Source organism: Lonchura striata, chromosome 23, assembly GCF_050655825.1.
Source record: "Lonchura striata isolate lonStrDom1 chromosome 23, ASM5065582v1, whole genome shotgun sequence".
Classification (NCBI taxonomy): Eukaryota; Metazoa; Chordata; class Aves; order Passeriformes; family Estrildidae; genus Lonchura; species Lonchura striata.
Window position 1 is genome coordinate 5387513 of NC_140725.1, and position 11323 is coordinate 5398835.

The following is an 11323-nucleotide window of genomic DNA, read 5'->3' on the forward strand; positions in this document are numbered from 1 at the left end:
GCAGCTCCCACTGGGGCTGGGATGGCTCTGGGGACTCTGGGCTCCCCAGGAAGGGGAAAAGGGGGTTTTTGAACCCCGGGTTGCCATCAGGGTGGTGGGTGCTCTGAGCCCTGTGGGTGCTGCCTCGTGCAGCCCCTCCTTGGTGGTGTCAGGGGCAGCTGGAGCACAGCCAAAGGCAGCTGGGATGGAGCCCAAGGCAGAGCCTGATCAAACCTGGCTTGCTCAGGGCTTGGCCAGCACTGGAAGCTCAGCAGCTCTGCCAGGACAAGGGGCAGCAGAACCTCTGGTGGCTCTGGGAACCTCGAGGAGAAAGGAGCTGTGGAGCCGTGTGGATCCGAGCGCGTGGAGCTGCGGAAGCGCAGGCAGGGGGGGAAGGAGAACAATGCATTATTTGGAAATGAAATGAAGTCATCTTTAATGAGGCACTTCAAAAATAGCTTTGTCACTTTTACTCACAAAGGAAGTCATTGTGGTGAAATTACCTGCTCATCTCGTGCTGGTTTCCCACCGTGCTGTGCCTCCAGTGGAAAGGGACTCAAAAAACTCTGCTTTTTTTTCTTGGAAAGCCAATGCTGTGTGGGGGTGTGTTTGTAATCAATGGGGGCTCGTAGCTAATGGATTCGAAAAGTTTAGAAGCCAGCAACAAACTGAAGGCATTAATAACTGTTGCTTTCAAGTCAATGGGATTGATTAGCAAATTCCCTTTATTTCTGAATGATCATTGTAGAAAAGTGGAGAGCAAACCAAAAAAGTGAGAGATGTACCTGCAAGCAATAACACATGATTGCAGGCTGGGCCGCAGAGCCCGGGCTGGTGACACAACAGATCATTCATAATTGTCAGCCAAATTACCCAGCTGGTATTGAGCTCTAAAAAATGAACCATAAGAAGAATTTCATATTGATTTTTGTTTCGTTAGAAACAATATCAGGCTGCCTTAAAGAACTGAGAACAGACTGCAATTGATTCTCTTTCCTTTTGAGCAAATTCTAGTAGAATTTGGTATTGGTTATTAATGTAGGATTTATGAATGCTTTTGCTCTCTCTTTCACATTTCTCTTGCTGTAGGAGATATTTGAAGGAACAGGACCTGAACTAGAACTTGGGGAAAATTGGTGCTATAGGACACAAAGTGCATTGAAACTGGATGTTTCACTGATCTTGTAGAGAAGGGTAAAAAATTAAATCAGGGTCCAACAGAAAGCTTACAGGCCAGAGACTACTGATTCCTGGCAGGTAGGCAGGATGTGCTGCTGCCAGCTCTGCAATTCATTTCTGCTTCTCTGCCAAATATTTGGATTATCACCAGTTCCTCCTCACTGCCCTTCCTCTGCTGTAAAGGCGCTGCCATTAAACCATTTATTTATGAAATATTGGGCCTGTATTTGCAAACAGAGGGTTCAGATGTCTAGTTCCTAAATGATTGTTAGGCTTTGAGGTGCAAATGCACTTTCTGTGACAGGACCTGGGTTTCCTAGGTGTTGGTTTCAGAGGCAGAGGCGTTCCCTCCCCAGTACCAAACAATTATGTCACTGCATCCACGAGTGGGATTCAGCTGCCCTGCTTTCCTCCAAACAGATCTATTCGTGCTTCCATTCCCTCACTGCAACAGCAATAAATACACAGCCCCTCACCCATGAAGGTTGCACATCCATCCTTCCTCCTCAGAGGCACAGGCAAAGCCTGTAAGGCCTAATGTTATTTAAGGTCCTCCTTACATGAAAATGAGATGTAATCACCCTTCACAGGTGAGGTATTCCGAGGGGATCTATTCCACATAATTCTGCATTCAGCTGGTTCACTGAGGGTGTTTTGTGCTGGCTCTGAGGAGGGGGAGGCTGGGTGGGGTCTGGCCAGGTACCTGTGGCTGAGCATTTTCCCTTTTTGAGCTTCCTGCAAAGGCTCAGTGAGGCTGGATTGCCATGCACAGCACTGGTGTTTGAGGTAAACTGTTGCCCTGCTTTTTAAAAGTGTTAGGTTTTCCTTTACAGTTCTTTTGAAAGTCTTAAAGTTCTCATAAAACTTCTTCAGCCTTCTGATAATGTTTACATATTTCTACTGGAGTTCTCTTACACTGGTCATGTAAATAATGATTGTTTTGAATTCTTCTTTGTGGGAGGAGAGAATTGATGGGCTGTTGGTTTAACCAGTGTGGCTGGAGATGTGGTAATTCCATCCTCCAATCCACAGTCATCTCTGGAATTCTATAAATATCAGATGCTCAAATAAAACACTCTCATTTTTGGCCTTTGAACTTACCAAGCATTTGTATACTTACTTCATGTCCAATAGTGACAGTAAACCAAACCAAAGCAACCAGTTAGCTGAGAGTCACGCTGGAAGTGTTTATGTTTTTCCTGTAAAATACTTCCCTGCTGCCAATGGCAATATGATGTGAAAACAGATATTATTTTTCCTCTCCTGGCCCTGCTTGAGGGGAGCCACTTGCATCTGCCACTGTGCTGGCTATCAGAGACTTTTTTTGGGCCAGGATGCTCATTACCTGCTGCCATGTCCACAGCCAGTCCTTGGCAGGGTCTGGCTGGGGTGTCAAATTCCAGCTCTAGAACAACATCAGTGTGTTCTGATTTTCTGCAATACCAGATGTGCTTCAGCTCAGCCCTTGGAGCATCAGCTTCTCCAGGAGCACTGCTCTGTTAGCCACACCCTCCTGTTAATGGTAAAGATTTAAAAGTGCCAAAATAATCGCAGGATCAAAATTACTCACAAGCACATCAAGGCCTGAAGCTGCTGCAAGCTGGTCAGATTTACACAGATCATGTGGCTAAATAATTGGAGTTGAGCAGATTAGTGTGTTATGCCTCTGATGAAACCATCCCTGAATGTGCCACGGCCTCGTGCCAGGGTGTTATGAGAGGTGGAAAATCCGTGTTTGCTGCCAGTGACATTCAAGGGACAATGAAAGCTGTTGCATTTACAGATGCTAAAACCCAAAAAATTAAAGATGTAAGACTCTTATCAGGAGCCCAGGAAGAAAAGACATATCAGGAAAACTGCAAATCTTGGATTTTTGTACATTTGTGCAAGGTTTTTGGCTCTAGGAAGGGCGTGTGTGAGCAGCTTGTGTGGGGGCAGGACTCAGACCATGGCAGCAGCAAGGCTCTGCTCACCATCCCATAATGCAATAATGTGGTGATTCTGGAAAGGGGAAGAAATGATGATGTTTGGTTCTAGATTAGAAGATGGAAGGATAATTTTATTAAAACTACATTATATTACATTAATATACTATTTAAAGAGATATTATACTGTTTTATATATATGTATTTCTTACTTACTTATGTGGGTAATTAATAAATTCATTACTCTCTCCTGAGAGTCCAAGACATAGTAGGATCTGATTGGTCATTGAACCTAAATAACTTTTACTAGAATTTAATTAATTAATCACTTCAGGTAAAAAATCTCCACACCACATTGCACATGGGGAAAACAAAGGAGCAGAGATAAAGATTGTTTTCTCCTCTTCTCTCTGTGCTTCCCCAAGAAATGCTGAGAGCCAGAATGATGTCTCTCTGCCCAGAGAATGTGAATGTCACAATCCCAGGCTGGTGCAGATCGTGGCTCTGGCATCTCCACAGATCCAGAGATGCACACAGCATCAGCGCAGAAATCTATCAGCATAAATTACTGACAAATTCACCTCAAAAGCCAAGCCCCAGCTCCACGATTAAAAATAGTGACAGAACTTCAAAGGGACAATAGGCATGATTTATTTTTAAGATAATGTGAATAATTTCAAGTACTGAAGGAAATGCTTATGCTGCTTTCTGCAGTGTTCTGCATAATCTGCTGTGTCCGGCTAAGATTAGATAAAAGTCAGCACAGGATCTTTTTTCCCTTCCACATTAACTGTTTGATTTATCCAGAGATGAGCTTGCAGAGCTGAACATGCAGAGTGTTCTGGGCCCTGCTTTCAGAGAAAACTTTTGGGGGTTTTGTTGTTTGTTTTTTCCCTGCCTGTGCTGCTCGTGGTTGTCCCTGTGTGAGCTCTGGGGTTTGGGAAGGTGCCTTGGGAGAGGTTTGGGTTGGAAGGGAGGAAATTTGGGATCATCCAGTCACAGTGATGATGCCCTGGAGTGGATCTCTAGAACAGAGGTTAGACAGAGTTAGAATAAAATGCGTATTTATTAAAGGCCTTCAATAGGTCACCCTGGGCAGCTGAAGCCTCCCAGAGGCTGCACCCAAAATGAATGATAGGTCATGAGTTTTTCAGACAGAAATAAATTTGGTTGCATATCAGGGGTTAATCCTCCAATTACAATTAAAATCCTCCAATTACAGCAGCAGGTAATGAAGTCAAATATCCCCAGCCCCCCTCGCCCCTCTCCCCAATTCACTTTTCTTCATATTTTTGGGGCCTGAGGTTGTGGGGTGTCCTTGGATCTCAGGCCTAGAGGATTGTTCTGTCTGGCCAAAATGTGAAGGCAATAATTAACACTTTACATGGAGTTTAGAGTTATGCACTAATGCAATACAAGATTTGAAATATATAAAAGCTAAAATCCTAAAACATCAACAGGCCCCAGACATATCTGTGGCAAGTGGGGTGTGTGGTCACATCCCTGCCGGCCAAGGTCCATCCAGCTTCATCCTCCCTGCCTGTTTTAATCCAAAACTTTGTATTTACTCTCACTGAGTGCAAATGAGCCTTCCATGCAAACACCAGCAAAGCTCCTTTGCAGTGTGCCAGGCATCTTTAAAAGTCCATTTTGTTTCGTCAGGCCTTTAATTCTTCGCAAATTACTCAGGCTCAAAAGGGAGCGAACACTTCTGGAAAACTGACGTGATCTGGAGCCTCTTTTCCTGCACTTAATCTACTTTTGGTTCTAATATCATGGCAATCTTTCTTGTTTCAGGAGCTCCTGGAGCACACTCGTGGTGCTGCTGAGTCTGTTCCTCCTCCATCAGAACCCTCCTCCAGGCCACAGGAACTGTGGAACTTTGGGAGAGCACTAATTAATTCCCAGATTTCTCCAGGATGGGCTCCAGTGATGATGAACTGGGCTTCACCTGCACTCGGATTTTATCCACCCATTTTGTTGTTATCCCATTTGTATGGCAGAATTCTTCGAAACAAGGCAAAAAGAACTTTCAGGGCCAATCAAACCCCAGCCAAGAGCACTCTCCTGCACCTCAGCCCAGCCTTTCCCAGAGTGAGCCCTCCTCATCCTTCCACTCTTTCCATCGTTAGTGGCAGCAGAGGGAGGATCGATACCTTTGGTGTCAGGGCATGACAACAGCTCTGTGTTCTGGCCATGATATTGACAGCTCTGCTGCTTTTCTTGCGTTGTCTCTGCTTCATTTGTGAAAAGTACCACAATTATCCCCTGGTAGTCATTTCAGGAATGGCAACAGCTTGAAAAGAAAGCACAATGGGTACACCTGATTGAAAGAAAACACTTTAAATATTGAACCATTTTTTCTAAATGGTTCAATATTTCCAGTTTTGTTCAATTTTCTATCTGCCTCGGTACTTAGCATGTGCACAGCTGTTTTGTATGAGCTTTAACAATGGACATTTTACATCGAGGGCATTCAGAGCAGTAAAAACGAAAAAAGGTTCATCCTCCACACCCCTTCTCACTGTTCTGCACCTCTCCTTCCATGTGCTCTCAGACAATTACTAAACCCTCAAATCTGTCTTTCCCCCCCATCCATGCAGTTCTGCCCAGCCTAATTGTCAGTCTGTCTTTCATTAAGGCAACTGCAGACTTTTGATCTACTCCTTTGGAAGAGCTTTTGTGCTCAGCATTTGAACGAACCAGTCCCCTGTTTACAAGATTTACATCAAAATAAGGCTTCTGGAAAAGAAAATGCAGCTTAGCAAAATAAAAAATTGTGCAAAGCCCCGAGAGAACTAATTCATCTGCATCTCAGCAATAATAGTAATAATAAAAAATAGCATGAGACAGGCTGGCTTGGCAGTGTGGAGCTGCAGTAGGGATGGGGTGTTCTCTGTTTTCCGATTTTTGGGTGTCTGTTGAAACAGCTGCAAGCCTGTAGGATCAAGGTGCTGCACCCCTGTGCCTCTTTTTATTTGGAAAATGTCTCATCCTGATACCAGCTCTGTGGGCTTTGTACTCAGCTAAGTGCCAGGAGCCCTGAGCTGGAGGAAGGTCCTTGGGCAGGGGGTTCCCAGCCCTGCTCTGTGATAACTCTGCTCCCTGGGGATGTGTTCTGGAATGAGGAAGAGCTCCTTGTGCCCTTGCCCTAGACAGGCACCCTGTCACTTAGGGAAAAATCAATTTAGGAGCTGACAAAAGCTGAAGAAAACTGCAGCAGTTAATTAATAGCCCCGTGTCTCGCACAGTTGGCTCCAACAGCAGACTCCAGTGTCGGAGCTAATTGGGAAGTCAGGCCAGATCCTATCCTACAGAACAAGCTCATGTTAATAAGCAATTTCTGTATTCAAGGGTAGTTTTTATTCAATTTCTAGTACTTTATTTTGACTAGCAAGTCAAATATTCTTGAAGAATCAAAACAATCTTTGTAGCTGTGCAAGAGGAGCGTGGCGATGTCATTAAAACGGAGCCCAGCTCGATCTGGATGCTGGCAAAACAACTTCAAAAGTATCCCAGTTACTTCAGGGGAAGGCAACTGTGTTCTCTGAGGATGAAAGGATCCACAGGAGGATAGTTTAAAGGGATCCTGCCTGGAACCAGCCTGAGAATCTGAGGGTGGATTTTGGAGAGCCTGTAAGGCCTGGGGTAGCCCCTGAGGTCACACAGACCCGAAAGTTGCCCCTGGGAAGGAGAGTGGGAGCAGCAATATTCTGTGCAGAGGATTTGCATTTGGTGTTTTCCCACGTGGAGCTGTAAAATGGGGGGAAATGCTTGTTTTCAGAGCAGGGAGGACTTTGGTACTGGATGCTGTGGGGGACCATCAATGGGAAGGGAAGGCATGGGGGATGTCCTTGGGTGGCAGATAAATTCCAGACACTCCACCAGAGCTGAAAGTACAGAGAGTAGGAAGTGTCATTCTGCACATACATACTTTTATTTTTCTCCATACATCCATTTCTGCTGTTGTTGCAAGCAGGAGTGACAGGACTCAGTTTACCTCAATTTTTAATTTTTTTTTGTTAAAGTTGTGAAAATGGCACTAATGATGAGAGACATGGAAATTCTGCAGGAGTCTATGTACATCATTCAAGGCTGTGTCACTCGGGGTTTCACAGAGCAGCCAACAAGTAGAATAAAAAAATTAATTTTGTATTGAGTTATGGAGACTGTGATTCTCTGCATTTCCTCATTGTTTTGGGATTTATGCTTGGTTTTCTTCCTGGAGTGTCCCTTGGGTTTAAGGAAGAGTAGGGCTGTTATTTAGTGGCTTTTCTTGCCCCAGCAGAGAAGAGGAATGTCAGACAGGTTAACTCAACAATCTTGTGGGATGAGACTCTTCACTTAAAAACTGTTAAGGAATTTGGGCTTAAATTTCCTCATCTGGCAACATTCCTGTATCCTTATAGAGCTCAGCAGGTACCTCTAGGATCCCTCTCCCACACCAGCTGCAGACAAACATGTCTTTAATTTGGGGTCCAGGCATTGAAAGGAGGTCAGGATGGAGAGTGTTACAGGTCAGCAAAGCCTTTGTTTACCAGGCAGTGGAGAAAAACCCCAGAGGTGAGAGAAGGCAATGCAGAATCTACATTTTCCCCAATATTTACCTTGCCACTGTAAAACCTTGCTCACATCAGCCACGAACAGTTGTGCAGTTCTGCCAGAAGGTCACTGTGCAGTGAATGTGCAACACAAACTATTTCTGCATATTAACAAAAAAAAAAAAAAAGAGAGAGAGAGAGAGAGAGAGATTTTTCTTTTTTGCATGCAATTTTTAAGAAGCAGAGAGCAAAGAGCCATAAAGTTTCCTTTTATAGATGGAGGAGACAGCAGCGGAATGCGCTAAAGTGAGCGAAGAAAACCCAAGGTGACACATAATTTCAGTGATAATAAGCAGTGGCAAAACTCCTCTTGTTAAAGACCTAAGGCAAAACTGTGCAGCGTGTGTGAATTCTGGAGCTGAGAACCACAGGGAGGGAAGGGAGACAGGATAAGACACCTTGAGCAGGATTCAAAGAGCCAGGCTTTAATTTTAGGGATGAAGAATTTGAATATCTCTGTGTCAGAATCTGTGGTATTGATGATCCTGAGATTGTAGAAAGTCTCTGTCTGTCAGCCCCGCTGCCAAAGCAGAAGCCATAATTGGTCTGTGCTGGTTTCCAGGTTGTTTATTCTGTTTATCTCTCACATGTTCTGCTGCCCTGCCCAGCTCTGTCCTGCAGGGCAGCGTGTGGGGCTCTGCCCTCAGTGGGATGTTACAAACATTAAATACCAGAAACTCCCTGGGCTGCATTTACAAGAACGTGCCAATATCTGTCACCTACGTTGGACAGTGTGTCCCCAGCCTGAACCAACAGAAAAATGCCAACACCACAGTGAGACATGGAGGGCATGAAGAAGGAGAAAAAGGACAAGACACACCCAATTTCCTCCAGCTTGTCCCCTTTGGACCCCTCATCTAGAATCCTAAAATTTTACTTTTGCACCCGTGCCACACTTAATTATTGCTCATATCAAACACTCAGAGCTTGTAATTCATCCTGTAGGATTGAAAACTCTTTTCCATGGGCAGAGATCACAGCCAGTGTCTCTGGGGGCTCTGTCCAGGGGGGTTCCTGACCCCTGCCGGGGCAGCCAGAGGGAAGCTCTGGATTCCCCATCTCTGCTAAGCAATGTATGAACAATGCCTGTGACAGTGGGATGAGCTGTTCTGCTCCTCAGGTTCACACAATGGGAATTCTCTGGGTAAGGTGAGGCTGCTGCTGCCCCTGGCACAAGGTTCTCCAGCTCGTGGTCCCTGAGCATCCCTGTTCTCCCAGCTGTGTGAGCCATTGGAGGCAATTCCCAGGATTGGAAAGGCTGGCAGGGAGCTGCTGGCTGTGGCTGCAGCATTAAAAAGCTGGAGTCCTGCTTAGCTGCTGCTTTTTGGGTCCAGACAGAGACAGGTCTTGAGGGGCCAGTCCAGCCAAATTATCCTCCAGGCTTCTGGAGACAGAATCTGCCACCTCTCATCCTAAAACCTTGCAGCCTGTGGATTAGGGGAGAAGCTGGGTCAGAATTGGAGCTGACAGGTAGAAGGCATTCAGAGTGAGGTGTTTTCTTTAGCAGGTGACCAGCTAGCAGGTCTGTGCCCCACCTCAGCCTCGTTTGGCAGAAATGCCCAAAGAAACCTCAGTTGTAGAGTATGAAGAGACAGAATTTCTTTGTTTTTACAGGCTTAGCATAAAAATTCCCAATTTGTGCTCAGCTCCAGCACACAGGGGCACAGTCTCTGGGGCTGGGGGCTGTTGGTGGAATGGGGGTCATGTAATCCCCCTGCTCCAAACCCATCAGGTTGCTGGGAGCACTGAGCCCTGGCTGCTTTGTGCTGCAATCCTCACCAGTTTCCCTTCCCTCACTGTAAATCCTCCCAACTGAACGCTTCCAGAGGCACCAGGGCTCCTTCCATGGGGCTCTCTGCAGATGCTGATTCCTGGTGGCAGCTCTGTCTGCAGATAATTGCCCAACACCTATCTTGGCAGCACTTTCTAGAGAAGAATTAATAAAGCCTAATAAGGCACTTAGAGAGTCTTGTAGCTCTGCTGGCTGCCTGCTCCTGCTGGTACAGCAGGAATCGAGTGTCTGCTCCTCCCAGGGCTGCTGGGTGCACTCCCTGAGCTGCTCCTCTGGCCATGGCACCTCTGGGAGCTGCTCTGGGAGCAGGGCTGGCCCACAGCAGGCTTTGCCAGAGAGCTCCAGGTGTGTTTGTTAGACCCAGTTGAATGCAAATAGACCCCAAAGCCCTGTGTGGCTGCTGCACGGGGAGGAATTGGCAGTTTTTGCATCTCTGTGCCTGTTCTCCTGTCGAGTGGTCCTGAGACAGTGCAGGATGTTGTGCTGAGGCTTTGGGTCGTGATTCCAAATCTGCTTCATCACTGCTTGGTGCCTTAGTGCACAGGATCTCGCAGCTCATCTTCCGTGGAGGCAGGAAGATGCTGCTGACACCCGTCAAAACTCACCTGCACACAAATCACCATCTCTAAGGTGTGAGACAGGTATTTGAGCACTGAACAGCTGCTCCCAGGCACTGCCTGGCGTGGTTTCCTCGCTGGGGCTCTGTGCCCAGGCTGTCAGGGTGCTCAGGGAGGGAGAGGAGCTGTGCTCAGCCCTCAGTCCCACCAGAGTGAGCCTCCTTCAGCTCCCTGGCTGCAGAGAAACTGCTGCTGGTGCCTTGGAGTGGCTCCCTAGAGCAGAGATTAGACAGAGGTAGGAAAATAAAGTGGGTATTTATTAAAGGCCTTCAATAGATACAGCTTGAGCAGTCAAAACCTCCCAGAGGCTACACCCAAAATGGACGATGGTCACAGGTTTTTCAGACAATTATAAATTTGGTCTATTTACATATCAGGAGTTAATCCTCCAATTACAGCTTCTGGTAATGAAGTAAACTGAATTCCTCAGTTTGCTCCTCTCCCCACAATTCACTTTTGTTTATACTTTTGGGGCCTGAGGCTGTAGGATGTCCTTGGATCTCAGGCCCAGGAGGTTTGTATTGTCTGACACGAGGTGAAGACAGTAACTAACACTTTATATGAAATTTGGATTTATGCACTAATGCAGTAGAGGATTTGAAAAATATAAAGGCTAAACCCCTGGGGCATCAGTGACACTCCCCATTGCTGAGAGCAGAGTCTCCAGCTCTGCAGATGTAACTCTTCTATTCACATCCCAAAAGATGTTTCCATGCCCAGGACAGGTGTAACTCTTGTGTTCACATCCCAAAAGGTGTTTCCATGCCCAGGACAGGTGTAACTCTTGTGTTCACATCCCAAAAGATGCTTCCCTGCCCAGGACAGGTGTAACTCTTGTGTTCACATCCCATAAAGTGTGTCCATGCCCAGGAGCATTTTGGACTCGCTGTCACAGCCCCTTGAGGCTGCAGGGGCAGGACCTGGCTCCTTCTGGGGGGCAGAAATGGATGGGGCAGCAGGGAATGACCTGAAACTTCCCAGAGGGAAGCATCTCCTTCCCTTCTGCATCTGGAAAGGGCAAGGAGACAGGCTGGACTGAGAGCTCCTGCCAGGGGGAACAGGACAGGGAGATGAATCACTCCCAAATCCATTCCTGCACCATCCAGCTGGATCAAAGCAAGGCTGCCTGGCCCAGACCTTGGCTCTGAATTTCTGATGTTAAGCTGCTTTATAGCAAGTCTGTGAAGGTGAGCAGAAGGCAGCAAGAAGGGGCATCCTGCTGACCAGCAG